Consider the following 26167-nt stretch of genomic DNA (forward strand, 5'->3'; position numbering starts at 1 on the left):
TAAGACCTTTACTTAATAGTTTATATTCATTTTCTGTAAACTTTTTGCTAGAGAGATTGAAAATTTCCTTTTTACAGTTATCTATCTCCCCCTTTTTCTGTTCCTGTCTTCTGATTCTTTATCCTCCCCTAACTCCTCGTTTGATTCTAAACGTCTTTTTGGGTTTCTTTGTTTTTCTTGTTCCCCATTGTTGCTCTGAAATCTGCTTCTTTGAGGTTTCCCCTGTTTCCAGGGGGAACCTCCTAAAAAATATTGCTCATTATGTATATGTTCATTTTGGTTTTGACGCCATGATAGTTTTTGGCTTAGCCCCCTGTATTTCCCAACCATCACTATACTCATCCCTCTGTAGTGGTGCATATCTGTTATAACTAGTAACTGGGTTGTCATAATGACCCTTATGGTTACTGTTCTTGGGATATTCCCTGTGGTTGTAGGGTTCTGACCTCTCTTTAGATTCATTATCTTGATGGAACTGTTTCCCTAATTTAGAATTATGGTTTTTATAATAATTGTTGTTATATGTACTGTTGGAATTTGATTTGTAATTTTGGTAAGAGTTTCCTTTGTTGTGATAGTTATTTTTGTATGGTTGTTTTATTATTGGTTTTGCTTTAGTTACTTTTGGAAAAATAGGTGTCCTTGGGTTAGTGGGGGTCATGGTTAATGTTTCTTTAACCCTTTCTGATGTCCTCTCCCCATCAGTCCCTGTGTTTGCCATTGGTGCATTATCTGCTTTGCTTTTATAACTATATACTATATTGTTCTTATAGTCTTCCAAATCCTGTTTGAGTTTTTTCGCTTTATTAGCTGCTAATTCTTTATCAAAATTATCAATTCTTTTTTGAATATTATCGTTTAATTCTTTCCATTTTTGTCCATTTTTATAAGGCTGTACTGTTTTCAAATCTGATTCTATTTCTAATTTTACTTTCTCAAACTTAATTTCCCTATATTTAATGAGTAATTTAATTAGTTTAATGGAGCAGTCATGCAATATCTGATCCCACTCTGTACTAAACTCAACCTCCTCTAGGTCAAATGCAGGAAATTTAAAAATTCTAAGTTATAATATTATGCAGGATATAATTTTCTAATAGAATTAGATCTTGCCATTCTTTAGCATCAGTGGTTAAAAGTTTCTCCAGGTGTCTAAAGAGTGTTAGTGGGTCACCTGAGGGTTGTTCTATAATATCACTAAGTAGGTTAATCCCTCTATTCCTATTATTTCTATTATTATTGTCACCAAAAGTGTTGAAAACAGTGTCATCCATAATTTCAGTGTACTGCTGACTCATAATGATACAAGGAAAATAGACAGAGGAAACAAAGTATCAGCGCTATTGATATAGAGACGTTTGTATTAAATATACACTATATAAGTGGTCTAGGGATAGTATATATGTGTACTAATCTCACAAGAAAAATAAAACAAGTTAGTTTTCAGGGCTGCTGATAAGGGAGGGGGTTTAGTTGTACAGGACCGTAAAGATTGCTTACATGAAGCCTACAATCTACTAGGAGATACCAAAACTTATAAAAAAAATCACATTTGATCCCACAGTCAAATATAATAAGAAATTAGTTGAGATTTTAACAAAAGCTAGAGAGTCAAGTATAATAAACAATGAAGAATATAACTACATCTATATACCAAACCCAAAGGTGGCAATATTCTACCACCTCCCAAAAGTCCATAAGGATAAATTAAACCCACTCGGTAGACCTATTGTCTCGGGTATAGGTTCCTTATGTAGCAATCTATCAAAATATATAGACCATTATCTTCAACCGGTAGTTGTGAATATTAGAGCATACTTAAAAGACACCATTGATGTTATTAAAAAATTTGAGGATCATAAATGGGATAAAGACAACTTGTGGATCACTTGTGATGCCACAGCCCTTTACACCAATATACCACACAAAAAGGGCACAGAAGCTATTGTGAATCAACTCAAACAAAACAGTCTTCTTTCTAACAAACATATTGATTTTATTGAGGATAGTATTCAATTTATTCTGAATCATAATTATTTTTATTTTGATGGCATCTTTTACAAACAAATTAATGGCACAGCGATGGGGACAACATTTGCCCCATCATACGCCAATATTTATATGGCAGAATTTGAAGATGCTTGTGTATGGAATAATAACCCATATATGGATAATATTGTAAAGTATCACAGATTCATTGATGATATTATTGTGCTATGGGTAGGGGATCATGGTGAGGCTAATAACTTCATTAAACATTTATATAATAATAATATGAACCTCACATTCACAGGAAAAATTTCAGACAAACAAATTGAATTTCTTGACCTTATACTTTTCTCTGAAAATGATAAAATAAAAGTTACCAATTACAGTAAACCAACAGACACCAATAGTTTCCTAAAGGCGGATAGTGGTCACCTATATTTATGGAAAAACAACATACCTTATGGACAATTTCAGAGGTTAAGGAGAAATTGTTCCAACCTAGGAGACTACAATAAGGAAGCAAAAACCTTGACTGATAAACTGATACACAAAGGTTACTCAGACAAATTGGTAAATAGTGCCAATGAGAGGGTATTAAAAATGGATAGAAAAGATCCGATAGAATACAAAAAGAAAAATGATACCAATGACCAGACAGAACTACAGAGAAACCCGAACGTTAGATTCATAACTACATTTAATGAAAATTATAAAGACATTCAAAAAATCTTAGAAAAACACTGGAACATCCTAAGTAGAGACCCAGTATTAGGTACACATGTAGGCCAGAAACCTCAAGTTGTTTACAAAAGAAATAATAATTTGAAAAATATACTAGCCCCCAGTAAATTAAGAGAACATAGACCTACGAATACAAAGAATAATATGTGGCTAACATCAAAAAAAGGGTTGATTAAATGCAAAAAGGAAGATTGCAGTACTTGCCCATATGTCAGTATTGAAGATGTATTTTATAATTTTAATAAATCAAAATCTTTTAAATGTAAAATGAGTTGTACTTGCGATAGCACATATGTTGTTTTTCAAATCACATGTAAATGTGGAAAAATTTATATTGGTAGAACCAAGAGAAAACTAAAATATAGGGTATCTGAACACATTAGAAATATTGAAAATTCGTTTGAAAATCATAGTGTATCAGAACACTTTAGAATAGCCCATAACAGCAACCCTGAGGGTCTCACTGTAAAAGTTATTGAATGGATAGCCCCGAATAAATTAGACCATAATAGATTGTTAAAACTGAGAAAAAGGGAGACCTTCTGGATTTATACCCTTAATAGTCTACATCCAGAAGGCCTCAATATAGACCTTGACATCCAGGCATTTTTGGTCTAAATTAATTGTCTATCTCTACACTGATAATAAGATGAGTGTAGTGTTTATATATGTCTTCACATTAATTCTCACGTACACTCTCAGTAGAATATACTCCATATTTTGTATTATATAAGTATGAGGCTTTCCACAATTAACCAATAATCTGTAAATTATAAGAGGCCAAATACCATTTAGTTGGAAATAACATATCTATCCTATTTTAATAACACTGTTTTTATCTTTCTTTTTAAGATAGCTCATTTTATGTGATTTACCTATGTATTTATTTGACAATAATTATTGCAATCTCAATTAATTTTAATTTTTCTATTGTTTATTAGTAATAACTATAATATTATTTTTAATGGGTTGAAACATTTTAAATATTTATAGAATTAATTTTTAATGTATAAAGTCCGGTTTTAAGATTTTTTGTAACAACAAAATGTATGCATGATCTTATAACACCTGAACGATCTTTTTATGTTTTATATAGGCTTTTAGGAGAAATATTAACTGTGTTTTTAGGTTTATATTGTCATTTTGCAATAACTGTGAGAGTTAAACTATGAATTATGTTTTAACTTATGATTTGATACAATACTTTGCCAAAATATATTGTCTTGTTAATTTAGAGTGGTTAACCAATGAGATTCTTACAATGAGTTTATATGGTGGAGATTGCTTGTCACCAGTAGCAACCTCTTGAAAAAGTTCCCACGCTAGGGAACGAAACGGCCGTCAAGGATTTCCATTGACTCTCATTGATGAAACACTGCATTGGCAGTGATGCATACAGACTTCCGGTAGCAACCGGAACCGGCTTTTCTGAAATTACCACAGCTGATTAGCCGAACACATCTGTTCACGAAAGGAGTGGAGGAGGACTACTTTCTTACATCAGGCTTCTTTGAAAAGGGGAGCGGTGAAGCGGTAATCCATCCTGCCTTATGATTGTTTCCTACATGCTTATGTTTTTTAACCTCTGGTACGCTGAATACCTACTGTTTTAATATTTTAGTGTGGTGTGTTATCTATCTAATAAACTTCACTTGAGTCCGGATTGCGCTCTTCTCTTCTCTGTTTTTTAGCTTTTGCCTTGCACAAGGGATTTTACTCATGATACACCCTTTTTTGGAGAGCAGCATACACCAGCCTGTCTGGTGAGGATTAACGGTTAACATTCAACTACACAGCCACAATCCGTAAGACTATTTCTTTTAGACATGTGTGATTTGGTTCGATTCGGAAATTCGGAAAATTCGGCGATTCGGATCGAACCGAATTAAAATGTTGCCGAATTTTCCGAATTGAATCGAATCGATTCGTAAATTCGGATGGCCATTGGGATTACACTAGTATTATACAGTATGTTAGGTTGACACCTAATATACAGTATAATACTAGTCTAATCCCACCTAACACTTACCGAATTGCCGAATTTCCGAACCGAATCGAACCGAATCGAACCAAATCCAGCCGAATTTCTTCGAATCTGAATGAATCCGAAACGAATTGATTCAAAATTTTCCGAATTCGAATCGATCCGAACCGAACTTCGAAAAATTCAGAATCGAAGCGAACCGAACCGAATTTTTTTCGCCATGCACATGTCTAATTTCTTTTATATTTTTGATTGGGACCATTTGTTCAAATATTGTGTGGCTGCATTAGAATCTTGTATTTACCATTGTGCATCTCTTTACCTACAGTATTTTAAAAGTGTTTTTAACTGTTTCTTTTATTTTTGCATTGGAATCATTTGTTTTAAATACTTTGTGGCTACATTGGAATCTGGCATTTTACCATTGTGCATCTCTTAACTTATTTACAGTATTTTTGTATGTTGCTTTAGGAACCATTTTCATTATATTTTAGTGTTATATGGTACTCATTTAGGATTCAAAAGAGTTCATTATTAGCTCGCATTGTTTTATTTTTCTTGTGAGATTAGTACACATATATACTATTCCTAGACCATTTATATAGTGTATATTTAATACAAACGTCTCCATATCAGTAGCACTGATACTTTGTTTCCTCTGTCTAATGTCCAGTATGGCAAATGTAATTGTAGCATGCACAAGCCACTAATACAGTATGATTTCTGTCTCTACATGTGTAATGATCCTCCTTACGATGTCCTGCATGGGAAAAAGAGTAACCACCTATTTTGCCTTATTAAAGCAAGACATGCTCAACTCACCCTGCTTCCTTCTGATTTCTAATTCTACGGTCTACCTTCAGTGTCTTACATAGCCAAGCTAACTTCTTATTATTAGCCAGTTTTATTATTATTATTATTATTATTATTATTATACATGCATGTTCTTTCATACAGACATCCTCTGTCCTATGCTACCCTAACATGTGCATATCAAACAATGCCTAACAACCCGGTACTCAGTGTGCCACCAGGATCCAGGAAAGAATGCTGGAGGAGCAGGGCTGAAGGCAGGGCCAGGGTTACATTGCAAATCATCCCTCTTCCATCCTCGGCGGCACAGACACCAGCTTAAGTTTCATTGACACTGTCTTTTACACTACTGAGCTGCGCAGACAGTGTAGTCTCAGATGGTCGGTTATTGGGGCAGCTGGGCTTCAACTTCTTCAAGTGGTCAGGGTAACAGAGCGCCACGCGCGCGTGCGGGCGTTGGAGAAGGAGGAGCTTAATGACTGAGGCGCCCAAGTTAGAGCCGGGAATTAGAAGGAAGTTAGCTAGGAACGGTGCTGCTGGGCCCTCACAAGTGGTGGATCTCCAGGGCCCAGTGGCCACAACAAATGGTTGGTTTATGTGACCTTTGGGTCCCTGGAAGTTCCGCCACTAATAAATTCACTGTCTAAAAAAAAAAGTAAAATAAAATAAATATTTCATTTTTTTTTCTTTTCACTGCTCTCCAATTTTGCGCCCCACTGCTGGGGCGCCCTTATGTGGTTGCCTATATTGCCTTGTGCAAGCGCTGGGCCTGCTCGGTGTGGTGGAGGAACCTGCCGGTGAAAGTTTTACAACTTTCACTTCTTTCCCACAGCCTGTGTAAAGTAAACATGAGCATTAAAGAGTTGTATCTAATCTGTGAATAAGTGACCAGGATTGACCAAGCTTTTTATAAGTGTATATAGCATAGCATTTCCCGAATTATGAATCTGTATTAGCACAGTTCAATAATACAGACTGTAATTGCACTAAAATTATTAGAAACAGTCCTAAATCATCAATCTGATGTGCAATATAGCTTGTCTGCATGTCACAGACTGAGCACTCACAGAGTCTGTCTTGCTTGTCAGAGCTTAGTAGTCCTCCTCCTCGAGACGAGTCCTAGAGCGGCACACAGTTGTTCACTTCTCTAGATTCCAGAAGACTAGAGCAGAGACACGACACGTGCAGTCAAATGCGCCAAAAAGCTGTGACTGGCCATGTTACTGCAAACCTCAGTCTCATCATGCCTCATCTGTATGTGGTCGTGATATATGTGACCAATAATATTGCATAAAAAAACATTACAACAATTTTTTTTTTAAAAAATAGCAGAGCAGCAGGGGGGATGTGGGGCAATGCAGGACAGATGTGCATCTACTGGGGACAGACCCCTAAATCGGGAAGGTCCCATGAAAATTGGGATAGTTGGGGGGTATGTATCTCTGTAAGAATTAAAAATGACCAATGTAGGGGGCGTGTCTCTGGACAGCAACTTGAGTTGCTCTGTGTAGCTTGTTGATAACTTGCTGATTATCTCCAATATATGAAGTCATCTACTCTTTTTACCAGGATATTCTATGTATACAGGTTAAACTGACTCCTCAGATACCAGATGAGCTGAATACTACACAGACCTACCGATCCGGAGCATTGGGGCCTACGGCTAACCCAGTGAGGAGAGGTCTTTAACACCCCCCCAAGAAACTAAAAGGAGGTACGAGCAGCACACATGCTGCTAAATTTGTTTCACTTATATTCAAATGTATGTACAAGAACCTGTCTTCTAACATTTTAATTAATTTAAGTCTGATATGGTGCAGTGGGAAGCCATGCGGTCTGTGGAAAAGCCGCATGGAAGAAGCTCAGACCAAGCTATAATAGGGCTATCTCTATGGGAGTGGAAGATAAAACAGTTGATAGCTACACATTTTGAACAGCTCGAACAGCAGCTATACCAAGCCTTAATAAGCATACCTTCATACAGTGTGACATGCCTTGAGGAGGACCCCCTACCTTTACAAGCCTTGAACGTTCCTGAGAGTGAAGCTGAGAACAGAGAGTCTTCTGAGCAAAAAAGTTTATTAAACTTAAATAACATAAAAAATGAACCGACAAGACTAAGATGGCGGCAAGAGAGAATGCTAATCAAAACCCAGCGCTGCTGGAGGTAAGTGGCCCAAAACGGAAACAACAGCAGAGGGGCCCTCCATGTGCACTTGAGGCTGTCCACCCCTCTAACTTTTAGATTGGCCATCGCTCCCCCCGTTTGCCCTTACCAGCGCAACAGGGTCGCTACCTCCCGCCACAAGATAGCATCTTAGTGACATACTTGCCGCCACCCTAACTCAAACCACAACCTGACTTACAGGAGGGTTGCCATAGAACTCTGGATATCCTGTATAAAAATATCTAGGGCTACATTCTCCAGATGAAACCTATCTTGTCTAATACTGCAATTTGTTGGCCATAATGGAATCGTGTTTTATCACAAATCCCCCTGCATCCGCAACTGAGGAGTTGATCTTTTTTCTCACTCTGTAAGCTGCACTGTGATTCGCCATGTGTTGCCATTCCAGCCTGGGAATTATATTGGACCACCCAATTACCACACTTGGGATACGTGTCCTGATCCATGCAATCCCAGGTTTCAATTATTTGATTCATTCCAACACTGGAATGGCGCCCATATCATTGCCCCCCAGGTGGATGATCACTAAGTGAGGTTTAACTCAGCGTACTAGGGCCTCAGATATGAGTGAAGGTAACCTAGGCCAGCACATCCCTCTTTCACCCAACCATCTAACTGAGGCTTTGGAGGATGGGAACCATAGGCTTTGCCCCCCAAGGAGAGATAAACAGCGCATGGAGGCCCAATGCACATACGAGTGCCCCATGATCCATACTCTCTTGGCACTGTGGGATACTCCTGTAATGACAAACAAAGTTAGAAACGTAAACACAACAGTACAGACTATATTCAAACAACTGGTTGAACATATCCCCGGTATCTATTGAAACGCCAACGTAGACAACGTAACACCAAGTGTCATAACAAATAGACGTGACTGAAAGGCCATTAACGGCGTGTACCACATTGAGGTTATCTGTCCAGAAGATAACAGTTCTGTTTGAGAATTGAGTACCCCATAGTTCTATAGCTAATACTATAGGAAAAAGCTCCAACAGGGTGAGATTACGGTTTAAGCCCCTAACCCTCCAATCCTGAGGCCAAGGACCTGCACTCCACTGACCCTGAAAGTAAGCAAACCCTCCAATCCTGAGGCCAAGGACCTACACTCCACTGACCATGAAAGTAAGCGCCATATCCTTTGGACCCGGCAGCGTCCGTGAACAGATGTAACAACTGACTGGATATGGGTAGAAAGCGCCAAAAAAAAATGTCATTAAAGTTTTGAAGGAAGTCTTCCCAAACTTTCAAATCCACTCTCAAACCATCGGTGACTAAAATCCTGTCCGATGCCCTTATTCTACCCCTCAACTTCCCTTCCAATCTGCGGTTAAAAATCCTTCCCATTGGAATGACTCTACCCGCAAAATTAAGAAGGCCAAGGAGAGACTGCAATAGCCTTATGGAAATAGTTAATTTAGAAGAGGCCGCTTTAACCGCCTTGAGCATGCCCTGTACTTTATCAAATGGTAGTCTACAAAGCATTGCGTAAATATCAATTTCAATACCCAAGAATGTAAGGCAAGTGCAAGGGCCTTCAGATTTATCTTCTGCTAAAGGAACTCCAAGTTGTGACATGAGATCACACATTACCTGCATTAATTGCCGGCACTTCTCTGTACCTTTCTGACCTACTAGTAAAAAATCATCCAGGTACTGAGCTATGTGTTCACAGCCCGTCAAATGAGATATGGCCCAGTGCAAGAACGTACTAAATGTTTCAAACAAAGCACAAGAAATGGCACATCCCATGGGTAGGCAGCGATCAACATAGAAACCACCTTCAAATTTACAACCCATAAGGTAAAAGGAAGAGGGATGTAAAGCCAATAAGCGAAAAGCAGACTCAATGTCTAATTTTGCCAGCAAAGCACCTTGGCCCACCCCATGCACAAGCTCTATAGCGCTATCAAAAGATTGATAGCATACTGAGCTCAGTTCCAGATCAATGGCATCATTAACAGAGCTGCCCCTAGAGTGGGAGAGGTGCTGTATCAAGCAAAATTTTCCAATATCTTTTTTGGGCACTACTCTCAAGGGAGATATTACTAAATTTGGCAATGGAGGGGAAGGGAAAGGATCTATAATCCATCCCAAACTAATTTCTTTGGAAAGTTTATCTCTCACTACTTCTGAGTACTGGTACGCTGATTTTAAATTGCGATGACGTGTCGACCCTTTGATACCAGGTGTTACTGGGATATGAAACCCTCTTGAACCCCCCCCAGCAATAAATTTGCTGCTTGGCGGTCTGGATACTGCCAAAGCCAGGGTTCAAGGGCGTGCACCATCACTGGTGTTGGTGCTTTTTGAAGCAAGAGTAAATCTAGGTGGCAGTCTACTGGCAGGTGTTTCCTTTTTCTTGGCACATTCGCTACCCGCGTGTGATCCACCACAGAACTTGCATGAATGCCTGAAAGAGCAGGAGCTACCTTTATCACATCTGTTGTCCTAAAATGCCCAGCAGGCACCCCCTTTACATTTACCCTTGGAGGACCGAAAGGATTGTAGCGAAAAAATTAGTGGAAGCGGAGGGAGATCCATGAGAGCCCAGGCATTGCCACAAATGGGTATCGGTGGTATCAAAGGTGAGCACCGGATTACCGGCCATTATTTGACTAAATTCAGAATCATAGTCTCTCCATGCTCCATCACCAAATCTCCTCTGAATCCAGTGGATATTATCAGTATATTTTAAAATGGCATGATATTGACTAGAGTATTTTTCTAGATAACATGAGGAGTACATTCTAAAGCATATAAGCCACTCTTCAAAAGTTTCAGGCCGTTTAAAGCGTTTGGGGCCAGTGCCATCCGAGCTCCATTCCTTCTGCCTATAAGCCTCGGCTGACAATTCAAAAACATTTACATATTTGCCCTGCTGAATCTTTTTTATGGTTTTCTGTTTTAAATGACCATGCAGGGAGGGCGTGTAAGATGGTAAGGAATCACCATAAAAGGCAACCTTTGCGCTCAGGGATTAGACTAGTGGGAGGACGCTGTTCTACCTGAAGAGATGTTTTAGAATGGGGTTCTACTTGCACAACATGTTGTTGCGGCTGTGCTGCTCTCTTGAATGAACCTGACTGGAATTCCTGCCACATTCTTTTTACCGTAGAAAACATAAGTTTTTGACCTTTAGTCTTTAACCCCAAGGAGGTGTTACTGTCAGATTCTGATTCAGATAATGACGAATCAGCCAAGTCAGGTCTGTTATGTGTGAATGAACCGGGCTTACCAGCTCCAGAAGACATTGCTGCATGACTCGGGCCGGCTGTTGCTGCCTCCCTCCCCAATTTACTACTTGCTGGCTGCAGTGATGCGTTACCCTGTTGAGGACAGATGCCTGTCACCACGTCCGACTGCATCCTGGCTGGGGTGTTAGCTGATGGAGCAATGCCAGATGGCCCAGGCATGGCTGGCAGTGATGCTTCAGATTGTGCTGCGCCCTGCAAGAGAGAGAATAACTCGCAAGCACTATGAACACAGGAAATGGAAGATTAGCAGTCCCTACTCTTTCACTTAAATCCCTAATAGGGGGATGTTGTACATTGACACTCCCAGAATTAGTAGCCCCAAATGTATTCTGGGCATCCAAAATATGTGGATGCTGGACACTCACACTCTCTGTTACAATGTTAGTTATACTACTCAGACCACTGGTAGCTACCTCATTCACACTGATATTGGGCCTAAAATTATCATGGGATGATGTAGAAACACTCACATACTCACTCCGCACTATTGGTATAGACCATGCATCATGAGGCCCCGCTTGCATGGAAAAATTGGACACATTAGGATTAACATTCACACTGGGGCTGTCGTGGTGTTGAACTTATGCCCCTTCATTCATATCACTCCTAACTGCGTCACTAGACCTAATCTGATTAATAATTTGTGCATCATTCAAAACAGCATGATTATATGAGCCAGTCATATTTAACAGTGAAACTGACCCCCTGCAACCTCTATTAAAGGCCCCCCTTTTAATACTAATTCGAGTGCCACCCCTTGATCCCCACAGCATAGATTTGTGGCCTATTGCTCCTCCGCGAATAGCCCCGCCCCAATCTCGATAGGCCCCGAATACCCTGCTTTTTCCACCCTGCAACAGCCCCCCTGGAGGTTAGCAATCCTTCCCCTGCCAGTGTCCTCTCTTGGTGCTCACCTGAGAAGAGCACTCGAGGACCTGACCGATTGCCTCTATGTCCGAGTGTATTGTGAGTTCTGGTGACGTCACCAGAAGGGGCTGTACCCGTGACGGCAACTTCCAGTAACGCAACGGAGAAGGACGCTTTGACCGGAGCAGAGGACCCGAGGAGGCCATCACCGCCGTGATGGAGGCAAGGAATGAAGACACCGCCGATGGAGGGATCAGGTCAAACAAGGAGGACACCGCTATATCAGGTAAGAGTTTTGAGGCTGGGGGAGAGGAAATGGGGCCTGCCGCTACGCCCACCATGTGGCCCGCAGGATTAGAAATGCCACGAGGAGCAATGGAATGTTCCACTATACCACCAACTAAACACTGTTCACCCACTATCCCACCAACGATATTGATATTGTCAAGGGGGTGAAATACCAGTGTGGGCCCAGAGATGGTTAAAGACCTATTGGTCTGAGGCCTATCAACAGGCCTATTAACTAGTGAGGGGCTATTAGTATGAGTAAATAAAAAGAGAGAAGCGCTCAACCTGGGAACGAACAACAGCATAATAGCTTGTTCTATGGCTAGTTACCACCCTAGAAGCAGCCTCTTTTTGCTCAATATGTGCCTTTCACAGAGAAGAACTTTCCTGTAGCATATCAGTCTGATCCTGACTTCACAGTACAGTCCAGCCCCGAAATACCAGGCAATCCCTCTCTGAACAAGAGAAACAGCAAAACCCCAGACGTACGTCTCGGCCTATTGTGGGCCTCGTCAGTGAGGTGCAGCCATATCCCCCTAGGCACACTGAGCAACGGGTCCACGTCTGGATTCCCGCATCACACTTAGGGAGACTTCCCTAAGTGTCATAATTTGCATAAATAAAAAGAGAGAAGCGCTCAACCTGGGAACGAACAACAGCATAATAGCTTGTTCTATGGCTAGTTACCACCCTAGAAGCAGCCTCTTTTTGCTCAATATGTGCCTTTCACAGAGAAGAACTTTCCTGTAGCATATCAGTCTGATCCTGACTTCACAGTCCAGCCCTGAAATACCAGGCAATCCCTCTCTGAACAAGAGAAACAGCAAAACCCCAGACGTACGTCTCGGCCTATTGTGGGCCTCGTCAGTGAGGTGCAGCCATATACCCCTAGGCACACTGAGCAACGGGTCCACGTCTGGATTCCCGCATCACACTTAGGGAGACTTCCCTAAGTGTCATAATTTGCATAAATAAAAAGAGAGAAGCGCTCAACTTGGGAACGAACAACAGCATAGTAGCTTGTTCTATGGCTAGTTACCATCCTAGAAGCAGCCTCTTTTTGCTCAATATGTGCCTTTCACAGAGAAGAACTTTCCTGTAGCATATCAGTCTGATCCTGACTTCACAGTAGCGTCCAGCCCCGAAATACCAGGCAATCCCTCTCTGAACAAGAGAAACAGCAAAACCCCAGACGTACGTCTCGGCCTATTGTGGGCCTCGTCAGTGAGGTGCAGCCATATCCCCCTAGGCACACTGAGCAACGGGTCCACGTCTGGATTCCCGCATCACACTTAGGGAGACTTCCCTAAGTGTCATAATTTGCATAAATAAAAAGAGAGAAGCGCTCAACCCGGGAACGAACAACAGCATAATAGCTTGTTCTATGGCTAGTTACCACCCTAGAAGCAGCCTCTTTTTGCTCAATATGTGCCTTTCACAGAGAAGAACTTTCCTGTAGCATATCAGTCTGATCCTGACTTCACAGTACAGTCCAGCCCCGAAATACCAGGCAATCCCTCTCTGAACAAGAGAAACAGCAAAACCCCAGACGTCCGTCTCGGCCTATTGTGGGCCTCGTCAGTGAGGTGCAGCCATATCCCCCTAGGCACACTGAGCAACAGGTCCACGTCTGGATTCCCGCATCACACTTAGGGAGACTTCCCTAAGTGTCATAATTTGCATAAATAAAATAGAGAAGCGCTCAACCTGCGAATGAACAACAGCATAATAGCTTGTTCTATGGCTAGTTACCACCCTAGAAGCAGCCTCTTTTTGCTCAATATGTGCCTTTCACAGAGAAGAACTTTCATGTAGCATATAAGTCTGATCCTGACTTCACAGTACAGTCCAGCCCCGAAATACCAGGCAATCCCTCTCTGAACAAGAGAAACAGCAAAACCCCAGACGTATGTCTCAGCCTATTGTGGGCCTCATCAGTGAGGTGCAGCCATATCCCCCTAGGCACACTGAGCAACGGGTCCACGTCTGGATTCCTGCATCACACTTAGGGAGACTTCCCTAAGTGTCATAATTTGCATAAATAAAAAGAGAGAAGCGCTCAACCTGGGAACGAACAACAGCATAATAGTTTGTTCTATGGCTAGTTACCACCCTAGAAGCAGCCTCTTTTTGCTCAATATGTGCCTTTCACAGAGAAGAACTAGCTATTATGCTATTGTTCGTTCCCAGGTTGAGCGCTTCTCTCTTTTATTTATGCAAGTTTTGACACTTATGGAAGTCTCCCTAAGTGTGATGCGGGAATCCAGACGTGGACCCGTTGCTCGGTGTGCCTAGAGGGATATGGCTGCACCTCACTGACGAGGCTCACAATAGGCCGAAACTTACGTCTGGGGTTTTGCTGTTTCTCTCGTTCAGAGAAGGATTGCCTGATATTTTGGTGCTGGACTGTACTGTGAAGTCAGGATCAGACTGATATGCTACAGGAAAGTTCTTCTCTGTGAAAGGCACATATTGAGCAAAATGAGGCTGCTTCTAGGGTGGTAACTAGCCATAGAACAAGCTATTATGCTATTGTTCGTTCCCAGGTTGAGCGCTTCTCTCTTTAATTTATGCAAATTTTGACACTTATGGAAGTCTCCCTAAGTGTGATGCGGGAATCCAGACGTGGACCCGTTGCTCAGTGTTCCTAGAGGGATATGGCTGCACCTCACTGACGAGGCCCACAATAGGCCGAAACGTACGTCTGGGGTTTTGCTGTTTCTCTCGTTCAGAGAAGGGTTGCCTGGTATTTCGGTGCTGGACTGTACAGTGAAGTCAGGATCAGACTGATATGCTACAGGAAAGTTCTTCTCTGTGAAAGGTACATATTGAGCAAAAAGAGGCTGCTTCTAGGGTGGTAACTAGCCATAGAACAAGCTATTATACTATTGTTCGTTCCCAGGTTGAGCGCTTCTCTCTTTATTTATGCAAATTTTTACACTTATAGAAGTCTCCCTAAGTGTGATGCGGGAATCCAGACGTGGACCCGTTGCTCAGTGTGCCTAGAGGGATATGGCTGCACCTCACTGACGAGGCCCACAATAGGCCGAAACGTACGTCTGGGGTTTTGCTGTTTCTCTCGTTCAGAGAAGGATTGCCTGGTATTTCGGTGCTGGACTGTACTGTGAAGTCAGGATCAGACTGATATGCTACAGGAAAGTTATTCTCTGTGAAAGGCACATATTGAGCAAAAGGAGGCTGCTTCTAGGGTGGTAACTAGCCATAGGACAAGCTATTATGCTATTGTTCGTTCCCAGGTTGAGCGCTTCTCTCTTTTATTTATGCAAATTTTGACACTTATTGAAGTCTCCCTAAGTGTGATGCGGGAATCCAGACGTGGACCCGTTGCTCAGTGTGCCTAGAGGAATATGGCTGCACCTCACTGACGAGGCCCACAATAGGCCGAAACGTACGTCTGGCTTTTGCTGTTTCTCTCGTTCAGAGAAGGATTGCCTGGTATTTCGGTGCTGGACTGTACTGTGAAGTCAGGATCAGACTGATATGCTACAGGAAAGTTCTTCTCTGTGAAAGGCACATATTGAGCTAAAAGAGGCTGCTTCTAGGGTGGTAACTAGCCATAGAACAAGCTATTATGCTATTGTTCGTTCCCAGGTTGAGCGCTTCTCTCTTTTATTTATGCAAATTTTGACACTTAATGATGCAGGCCCTGTTACATTTAGGGGCCCAGTAATTAGAGGCCTAATACCCTGTGTGGCTGTATCAATTAGGCCGTGTTTGTAACAGGGACCTCTGGTGCGACATAGGCCTCCTCCACAGCAGGCCTGACCATAGCCTCAGAGTCATAAGCCGAATCTGCACCTTCTTTGTCAGCGTGGACATTATCTATTATCATAGCAGACCTTGTAATTTGTTTAGGAATTGTGCTATGTGTTCTTGCTTGTGACTGTGTATATTGTGTTGGTGGGATGAAATCAACCAACTCCTCAATAATATCCATGTCACTTATCTGCTTTTCTTTTCCAGATTTCTTGAAATCCAGCTCCTGGAATCGCTTTGGGGGCAGTCTGGAATGTTTTGAACACTGCATGAAGAAGAAATTCAAGATTCTGCTGTCAAACTGCAGTTGAAAAACGTCTCGGATCCAAGAAGAAGAGGGCCAGGAAACTTTGTTCTCCACTTTTATGGTAAGAAAAGGGGAGCTCCTCCCTACACTAGCAACAATGTTGCCACTAACCCCCCAAGACAGCCCTCTTAGAACATCTTCAAACAGTTAATGTCACCACTCCACTGATAACCGTTTCACTCTCTCTCTAGCCAGACACACAGCTCTCTATAGTCCGTCCCTAAAGGTTCATCTATTGTATGTAGGGTTGCCACCTCGGCTATGTTTTCCTGGACACTTATGAGTTACACATGCCGCAGGGTGTGCAGAGGGAAACATGAATAGTGCTGTCCAGGGTCACTATTTTGTGCTGTCCAGCAGCACAATGCATGTTCCCCTTGGCACACCCTGCAGCATGTGTAACTCATAAGTGTCCAGGAAAACATGGCTGAGGTGGCAACCCTAATTTGCCTCCATTAAAATTTGACTGCGGCATACAGGTCTAAAAGTGGTCTCTTAATACTTTAGGAGGTAAATATTAATATAAAAAGAGAGGTGTCAATTATATTTACCTATTTATTATTTGTATGAAGTTATAAGCATGCGCCATTTTTATGCTGAGAGAATTGTACTTACGCTTGTATTTTTTGAGTCATGGCAAATTCCATCTGCTTTGTAATTGTTTTTAAAACGTCAATAAAAGAAATATTTAGATTTTTTTTTTACCAATGTATGTAACCACATTACAAAATATATAACAATTACCTAGCAATTTGCTGAATGGTTTGGATTTTGGAGCTTGGTTTAGGGACATTAAAGACCTTGAGGTTTAAATAAAAATTTTAGTTGTATATAATGAAACAACTTTGCACTATATTTTCATTATTATTATTAGTATTCTAATTCTCAGAACTGAAATGCACCCTGCTGACTTCTCAAGGCTAACTCTGCTACATAGCTGTAACTAATTGGCATTAATGGACAACAACTGCAAATAAATGTATTTTATACTAAATTTATGACAGTGACTAGCCTGGTAGTCTGCAGACTAAAGCCAGATTGACTCCTCCAAATAAGGGGTGACATTTAACTATTGAATAATTGCAGAAAAAGCATGTTAATTTGTTTTAAAAATGGTAAGACTTGGCTGATATGTTAGTCTATAGCAACACAACAGAAATGTATTGTAATTGTTTACTGTCTCTTGAACTGTCCACCTTTCCCCTAGTTTTACATAATGCGCAAATGCCTAATAAAAATACAACGCGATAATATTTACTTTCAATTTCGTATGAACAGTTGATTTTTATTCTGATGAATTTTAAAATTTATATCCAAGTCCCGTGTATCATGTGACAACCATAATCCAATCACAGATGCATATACATATGAGCTGTGCTTTTCAACAAAGTGAACAAATTCAATTTGTAAAAAACAAATGGAAACTTTTTTTTAATGCTTGCTCTATCTGAATCAAGAAAGTACCATTGTGTCCCTCTAACCATTATCTAGATTATTCCACAGTCTGTCCCTTCAGTGTCTGCAGTAAACCCAGTCCTACCATTGGCTAAACATGCTCTGCCCAAAGCACATTCCACCTGATCACATCAGGATCCTTAATAATGGGGCATGGGAAAAAATAGGGTAAGTGAACAGCCTCAAACAGAGAAGGGTAGAGCCTTGTCTCTTAAAGGGATAGTCTAGTCAAAATTAAAGTTTCATGATTCAGATAGAGCATTGTATCTCAACTGCGGTCCTCAAGTACCCCCAACAGGTTAGGCTTTCATTAAAGCTGAACCAGTGCACAGGTGAAATAATCAGCTTATGGGTGAGAGCAGGTTAGTAACCATGGTTTTACTGATCAGCTGATTATTTCACCTGTGCACTGGTTCAGCTATAATGAAAACCTGGCCTGTTGGGGGTGTTTGAGGACCACGGTTCAGAAGCACTGAGATAGAGCACATAATTGTCAGCAACTTTCTAATTTATTCAATTTTTTTTCCGTTCACTTGGTATCTTTATTTGTAAAAGCAAAAATGTAAGCTTAAGAGATGGCCCATTTTTGGTTAGAACCTGCATAGTGCTTGCTGATTGGTCTCTAAATGTAGCCACCAATCAGTAAGAGCTACCTAGGGTTCTGAACCAAAAATGGGCCTGCTCCTAAGCTTGCATTCCAGCCTATTCAAATAAAGATACCAAGAGAAAGAAGAAAAAATGATAATAGGAGTAAATAAGAAAGTTGCTTAAAATTGCATTCTCTATCTGAATCATGAAAGTTTATTTTGACTAGACTATCTCTTACAATGTTGCTATTAGGGTTGCCAGGTGTCCAGTCCAGTCCAGTATTTTAACAGGCTGTCCAGTAAAATCTTCACAAAATTACTGGTCATTTGCATGTCCTGATTTTTAAAGTCCCTGGGTACCTCCTATACCTAAATTAATTACAAATATGGAGCAGAAAGAATTGAGAGGCAGTCAAGGAATTTGAAGCGCTTTTGTTTACATGTTACTAAGAGGTAAAGTGATTGATTTGTATGTTACTAGCAGCCAATGGGTAAAATGACTGCTCAGTTGTGAAACATATTTATTGTAGAATGAAGTGTGAGGGCTAAGTTAGTTTTTTTGGGGGGGAATGGGGGAGGGGGGGCAATGCTGAACCCACTTACCATTGTGCCCTATCACCGACAGTTGGTTCAGTATTTTAACCCCTTCATGAGGAAGATGTAAACACTTGCTGGAAATTTGAAATTACGCAATCGTTAAAGCAAGCACATGATTTCAAGGCTGTGGTCAGATCATGGGGGGGGGGGGGGACTGCCTACGCTGCTAAGGTCAATAACAGGCATCACTAGTTGCTATGTGCAGTGTTTCAGAAGATTTATTTTCTATCCTATTTTATGTTTAGTAAGGAAATAACATTGAAGACAAATCTATATTAAAATGTTTATTTTATCCTACAGTATAAATTAGACGCTTGGTAGTAACTTTTATAATATTGCTGAGTCCATCACTATAAAGATTTGTTATTGTTTGTGGGTGAATAGATAATCCTTTTAAGTTTCCTAAGAAAAATGAAATTTGACAGATAAAAGTGATAAAAACATGATGTCCTCCCTATTCTGTTCATTTTCCTGCCAGCTGCAATTTCTGACACAGGAAATATTTATTTTCCAACTTAAGTTATCGACATGTCTGCAACAAATAATAAAAATGAGTTACTGAAATCAAAAACAGTTTTTTTTGGAAATGGTTTCTTATTTTACAAAATTGTACTTTTTTAGCATTACTCTGCATTCTACTTTTATTTTAGGGTTCTTGTTTTTTTATGTCTTTCTCAAAAATAACTTGTAGTATGATGATATATATTAACCTGGTGTGGATGAAATATAATTTGTTTCATCAGATTAAAGCTAGAGCAGTAGAGTTAGCTCGTTTTTCTTTCAAAGATATAGGCAATATAGCACCTGACTGACTGTACCACCTGCTGACTTGGAGAAAAATAAAATATATTCAAGGGGAGGCAGTGGGGGGTGGCTGTGGGTGAAAGTAAACAAGCATCCATGGTAGTGCTGATACTTTATGTGATACCTAACCTCCCAACTGTCTCCATTTAAGAGGGACAGTCCCTAATCCCAGCTCTGAGACAGCCATATATCCCTATTTGCATAATTTCTCTTAGCCCCACCCAAAGAACACCGAGATAGACAATAAAACACCAAGACACGCCCACCAATTCACAACCACAATCCTGCCCACTTGTCACTCACAACTCCGCCCATCTCAACACAGCTCCACCCACAAAATAGTGATGGACACCTCAGCCTCCTGAGTCCTTATAACCAGCCTCAAATGTTGGGACTTATCCAATAAAACTTTTTTTTTTCTACATTTCAGTATAAAATAAAGAAAGGAGATCACTGTTTCTAAAATACAATAATGGACAGAAAACAAACAAACAAATGTATTAAATACTTGGTGACTATTTTCTTTCACTGACATAACAATAATAGTTATATATAGGTAAAAATAGAACTATAGTTTACAAGTTAGGGGAGCAATTTCTTACTTGTTACTTAGAGGAGGGAATTGTTGGCTGAGGCCCTCTGTGGTGTTTTGGGAGGAGCCATGACAGGATGGGAGGAGCAACAGGCGGGGTTAGGCATGGCATGGGCGTGGCTAGGCAACGTTTTACTGGGTCATAGCTGGAGTAGGGAAAGTCCCTGATTTTGCTAAGGTAGCCAAGACATTTGTTCTGAAGCAGCAGGAGGGACGGACAGGGAGCTCTAAAATGAGTCTAATGAAATGGCCTCCCTTGGTTATTTAATTATTTTCTTATTTATCATTTATTTTTTCATTATTAGTCACCTCCAAAACTCTATTATTATTAGGCAGCAATTTAAAGAAAGATGAATATGTACGTGCATACCATATCAATTAATGATATATTAATCAGTATATAATTAAAAAATAATATATCCATATGATGAACAAATTGATTCTAATAAAATCAATGTGCGCCCCATAGAAATAATTTAAGTGGTCTATATTTGGTACTAAATGACAAAGAGGTAGTCCAAATCAAGTAACTGAAAATAGAAAAACGGCTGCAGGACAGTGTTCTTAGTGCTCAAAGTTAAAGTCTACACTGAAAAATAAATAACTATCCAAGGCAACATATAATACATTAGAAGGAGAAAAACATACAAAATTTATATATAGAACATAAAATGTATATATAGATACATATATGAATATATAAATTGTATATTTTGTAATTTCTAGTATAGGCGCAAATTATATACCCGTGTGTATGTATGTGTGTATATATATATATATATATATATATATATATATATATATATATATATATATATATATATATATATGTATATATATATATATATGTATATATATATATATATATATATATATATATATATATATATATATATATATATATATATATATATACAGAAATTGAAAATAAGCACTCACTGGTCTTCAGACAACAAGGTCAAAAAATTATTTACTTTATTGCATGCTGTGACGTTTCGGGACCAAGCACAGTCCCTTTCTCTGACAGTGTAACAGTGAATAAAGCAACCTTAAATAGGCCCCAAACACACTCCCAAAAACCACAGGACCCAATTAGAGTTCCTGTAGCTTACACCCCCCCACATACATAAACGTGATAGGTTGATAATCTGATTAAGTGAAAAACCACCTGATGCATGAAAACTTCTTTATAAAATACAAAGTCTATTCTCCATATTATCAGGGTCCACGGTCCCAGTTGCAATACCAAACGATGTTCAAGAAGTCACAAAAAAGTAGCTAAAACCACAAAGAAAAACTCACACACTACTACCAAAACTCATGGTCCAATCACCATAGTTACATGATTGACCAGTGGCAATCACTCCAAGGTATGTATTTTGGTACCGTATTTTGTTACATCATACCTTGGAGTGATTGCCATTGATCAATCATGTAACTATGGTGATTGGACCATGAGTTTTGGTAGTAGTGTGCAAGTTTTCTTTGTGGATTTAGCTACTTTTTTGTGACTTCTTGAACATATATTATATATATATATAATTTGATAATTTGCTTTAGCAAATCTACTTTTCCATAGAAAACTATTTTAAAGGCACATAAAAGTCAAAAGTGAATGTTTAATTACACGTAGATGAAAACAAAATCTTTATGTAAAAGATTTAATGTAATTTTAATTATTTATTTTGACCATTTTCCCTTTATCAAAAATAGTGAAAATTGTGTTTATTCTATGTTCCCCACAGAGAGATGGAGGGCTAGATTAAAAGTGGTGCGTTACATTATTTTTTCACTTGCGCGCTAACTGCACTCAGAGTAAAAGTTTATTGTGTATTACAAACTGAAAGTAAAAAGTTAGCATGAGAGTGAAAGTCAAGGGGGAGTGCTGAAAAAAAGCCAAAGGTGTTAGAAATACATATGAATGTAAATATATATTTCTATATATATCTGAATATATTTTTGTAAAATACATTTCTATATCTATATATCTATATGAATATATACAGTTATACAGGGTATATCTATATCTGTGTGTATGTCTTTTTATGTATATGCATGTATGCACATACATATTTACACATATAAACATTAAATACACATATACAGTATATATACACACATACAAATATTTAGAAATACCGGTGTATATATATAGTTCAAAAAAGAAGAAACCGTTTCCCTCCAGGACAATTAAAACATATCCTCTTATTGGTCACAATAAAAAACACATAAATACAACAGCCAGAGCACGCCTAACATGTTTCGGCTTGGTAGCCTTATGCATAGACTTGCCTAAATGAGGTAGACATCTGTTATTTTAAAACAAAGCTGTGAACCTATTGGTTAATTATAATACACATGTGACCTATACTCATTAGTAATAGTGAACCAACAGCACTTAACCCTATGTGCACTTGTTTGCAAAAAAGTATCAATTAGTATATGCTCATACTACATTTTCCAATAATTAAAAACCAATGATGTGTACAGATATAGGCGATAATATACCAGAAACAATTACACTGTATGGTCATGTCTAATTAGACAATAAAGAATAAATATCATTATGCCCTAAGTAACATTATGGTAACAATGTGGTAACAAAATGTATAGTATATGTATATGCGTCTATGTCTGGCAACTTTGTTACCAACTGTGACTACGCCATTTTAACGCCTGAATTTGACAGATCAATGGTAACACTAATTTTAACAACACACATATACGCATATAGAGAAATACAAAATAACTATGTCTCTAACTTGCACCAAATATAATGATTGCAGTATCAGTGGATGTAACCCTGCCTAATATAGTTACTAGGGTGAGGATTGTATTATACACAAAACCTCCAAAGGATGCCTTTTGCCGTAAGATCCTATCATACAAACCCTAATAGGCTGACATGGAAATATGGAACAGCATAAAAGACACCATTGCATCCCCAATAGATCTCAAATATTGAGATAAGTAGTAAAACATAGCTAAATGATATGCCTACCATATAAATATACCAAAATGACAAAGAGTCCATACATGTTCTATCATGGAGTGAATATATAAACTTCACTCCCAATAGTTAATGATATCATATACACTATTAAACCCTTGTGGGATCCTAGTCCCTAAGGTAAATATCCAATATGCCTTGCCGCGTTTATGCACTAATTTGGTAATGTCCACACCTCTTTTGGGTGCTTTTACATGTTCTATGACCATCCAATTAAATGTTGTACTGTCATTTTTATGATCCAGATATAAAATGTTTAGCTAGATCTGAACTATGTTTTGATCTCTTGATGTCTGAGAGATGTTGACGAATCCTCTCTCTTACTTCCCGTATGGTACAACCCACGTACTTCTTGTTGTTGCAGCTACACCATATCAGGTAAATATCATTTTTACTCCTGCAATTGATGCAGGAAGCCACCGGAAATTATTTTCCCGTAACTTTACTCACAAAACGAATCCTTTTCTCCATGTAGCTACAAGGAATGCAAGGTCCGTAACCGCACTTATACATTCCTCTATTCTCAAGCCACGCGCTCCCCCTACTCTTAGTGCGCAATTCCCTGGGGGATAAAATGTTGCCTAAAGTTACTCCTCTACGATAAGAGAAACGACAACCACGTTCAACCAAGCTGCACAACTGATCGTCCGTTGTAAGCATGGATAAATGCTTTCTTATAATTTTGCATACTTGTTCATAGTCTGTAGATTACTGAGTAACAAACAAAATAGGCTGCATGTCCCTTTGGATTTTCTAGTTCTTCTTCTTATCTTTTAAAATAGTTTCTCTATCCATACCATCTACCTCCATTTTTGCCCTATGTATAGTCTCTTTATTATAACCTCTCATAAGCAACCTTTTGACCAAATCCTGACTCTGTCTCTCATAATAAGTGCCATCTGAGCAATTTTGCTTGGTTCGCATAAACTGCCCCTTAGCTATGGCATAAGGTACCCTCCTATGGTGGCAACTACTGCCATGTAGCACAGTATTGCCTGATATAGGCTTTCTATAAATAGTTGAGACAACCAATTTGTTAACAAGGTCTGCCATCAAGGTCACATCTAAATAGTTAATCTTAACCTCATCAAATTCAAACGTAAACTGTAAACCCCAAGGGTTCATATTCAGAAATTCAACAAAAAGCCCAGCTCTCTCCTTGCCACCTGTCCATACAAAGATGAGATCATCTATAAAGCGATGATAGATCTTAATATCCTTATAGAAGGGATTACCCTCACCATAGATGTAGGTGGCCTCCCACCACCCCATTACTAAATTTGCGTATGAAGGTGCGAATTTGGCCCCCATGGCCATACCACAGGTCTGTAGGTAACTGGTACCCTCAAAAGAAAAATAATTATGCGTTAGAAGAAAACGTGTGACAAGAAGTAAATAGTCAATTAAATCTACTGTGTAGTTAGTTTTGGTGGTAAGAAAATCCTTAATCACCTCCAGTCCCATAACATGTGATATGGACGAATAAAGGGACACCACATCAATAGTTCACCAAGCATACCCTTGTTGCCAAACCACATTAGCCATCTTGTATAATAAATGCTTAGTGTCTCTTAAATAGCTATATAGCCTCAATACTAGAGGTTGAAGAATGCTGTCAAGTCATTCTGATAATGGTTCCGAAATAGACCCTATGCCTGATACAATCGGTCTCCCCTTCACAGACTTAAGAGATTTATGAACTTTAGGCAGTATATGGAATATAGGGGTGACAGGGTTATTGACCATAAGAAATTTTTAAGTATTACGATCGAAATGGCCTAAATGTAGCCCATCATATAACAGGGACGTCAGTTCCATGTGGAATCTACGAGTGGGATTGCCTATTAATGTCCTGTAATCCTCACTATTGCATATCTGTCTTAAAATTTCACTGCAATGGGAAATGACATCCCCTACTACTACACATCCCCCCCTTATCCGCTGCCTTGATCACCAGGTCTTTATTGTTCCGAAGTGCATCAAGAGCTAATCTCTACTCTTTTTGGAAAGATTTGGAAAACTTTTTTGTGGCTGGGTAGACAGATTAACCAAGTCTACTTATATTTTCCTCTGGAAGTTGACCAATATGTCCCCTCTACTTTGTACAGGATAAAAGACAGATTTGGGTCTGAATCCTGTATGAGAATTGATTTCTCCTTGTTCTAAAAAACTCTTTTTTTCCAAAGTACCCAAAGTGTGCAGAAAACAGGGCCGTGCCAAAAAAGAATCAGCCAAGGTACCCACAGAGACAAGACAGAACCAACAGGCAGAGCAAATACCAAAAGTAGAGATGGTTAATAATGTTATACATTTGACTAAATATGATCTTAGTGACACCCAGAAGAGACTCTTAAGTTTAGGGTTAGGTTTTGTTCCGTCATCAAGGTTCAACTTGTTTGAAACACTTGTTGATGTTAATAAACTCATTAGACAGTTTACGTTAAGAAAGCATTATTCCAATGAAGGTGATCCGGAGAATAGTCCATGTAGTGATGATCGGACACGTAACACAAATGATCCCTATTTTGGAATTTTTAGAGGAGAAGTACTTGCACACTTTGGGATAATTTATTTTATGTTCATCTCTAGGTCAGATAGCAGTACTCAAGGACAACTATATATATATATATATATAAGTATCCAATGGAAGGCAGAGTACTAGAAAAAGCGCAAGGAACTATTACAACAATTACTTTATCTATCTTATTAAAAAATCTTTTTATAGCTTATTACCTAAAAAGAAATTTTTGAATAAAAATATTAAATATATAAATATTTGATAGGTAATGTTAGCTGTAATACAATGATAAACTATATACTATGTAAAAATTCAATGTATAATGTATAAACTATGTAAAATTCAATACGTAGGAAAAACAAAACGTAGTATTAAGGATAGATTCCTACAACA

At 39.2% G+C, this 26167-nt stretch overlaps 1 protein-coding gene across 1 annotated transcript in view; it reads left to right on the forward strand.

Annotated features, from left to right (window-relative positions):
- LOC128640063 (uncharacterized) overlaps window positions 1-26167 on the forward strand; it is a 248683-nt gene that overhangs the window by 79480 nt on the left and 143036 nt on the right. Inside the window, exon 2 of the mRNA XM_053692382.1 lies at window positions 16112-16272. The gene's annotated coding sequence lies outside the window, so the exon portion shown is untranslated. The remainder of the gene's footprint in view (window positions 1-16111; window positions 16273-26167) is intronic.

Source organism: Bombina bombina, chromosome 9 (assembly GCF_027579735.1).
Source record: "Bombina bombina isolate aBomBom1 chromosome 9, aBomBom1.pri, whole genome shotgun sequence".
NCBI lineage: Eukaryota > Metazoa > Chordata > Amphibia > Anura > Bombinatoridae > Bombina > Bombina bombina.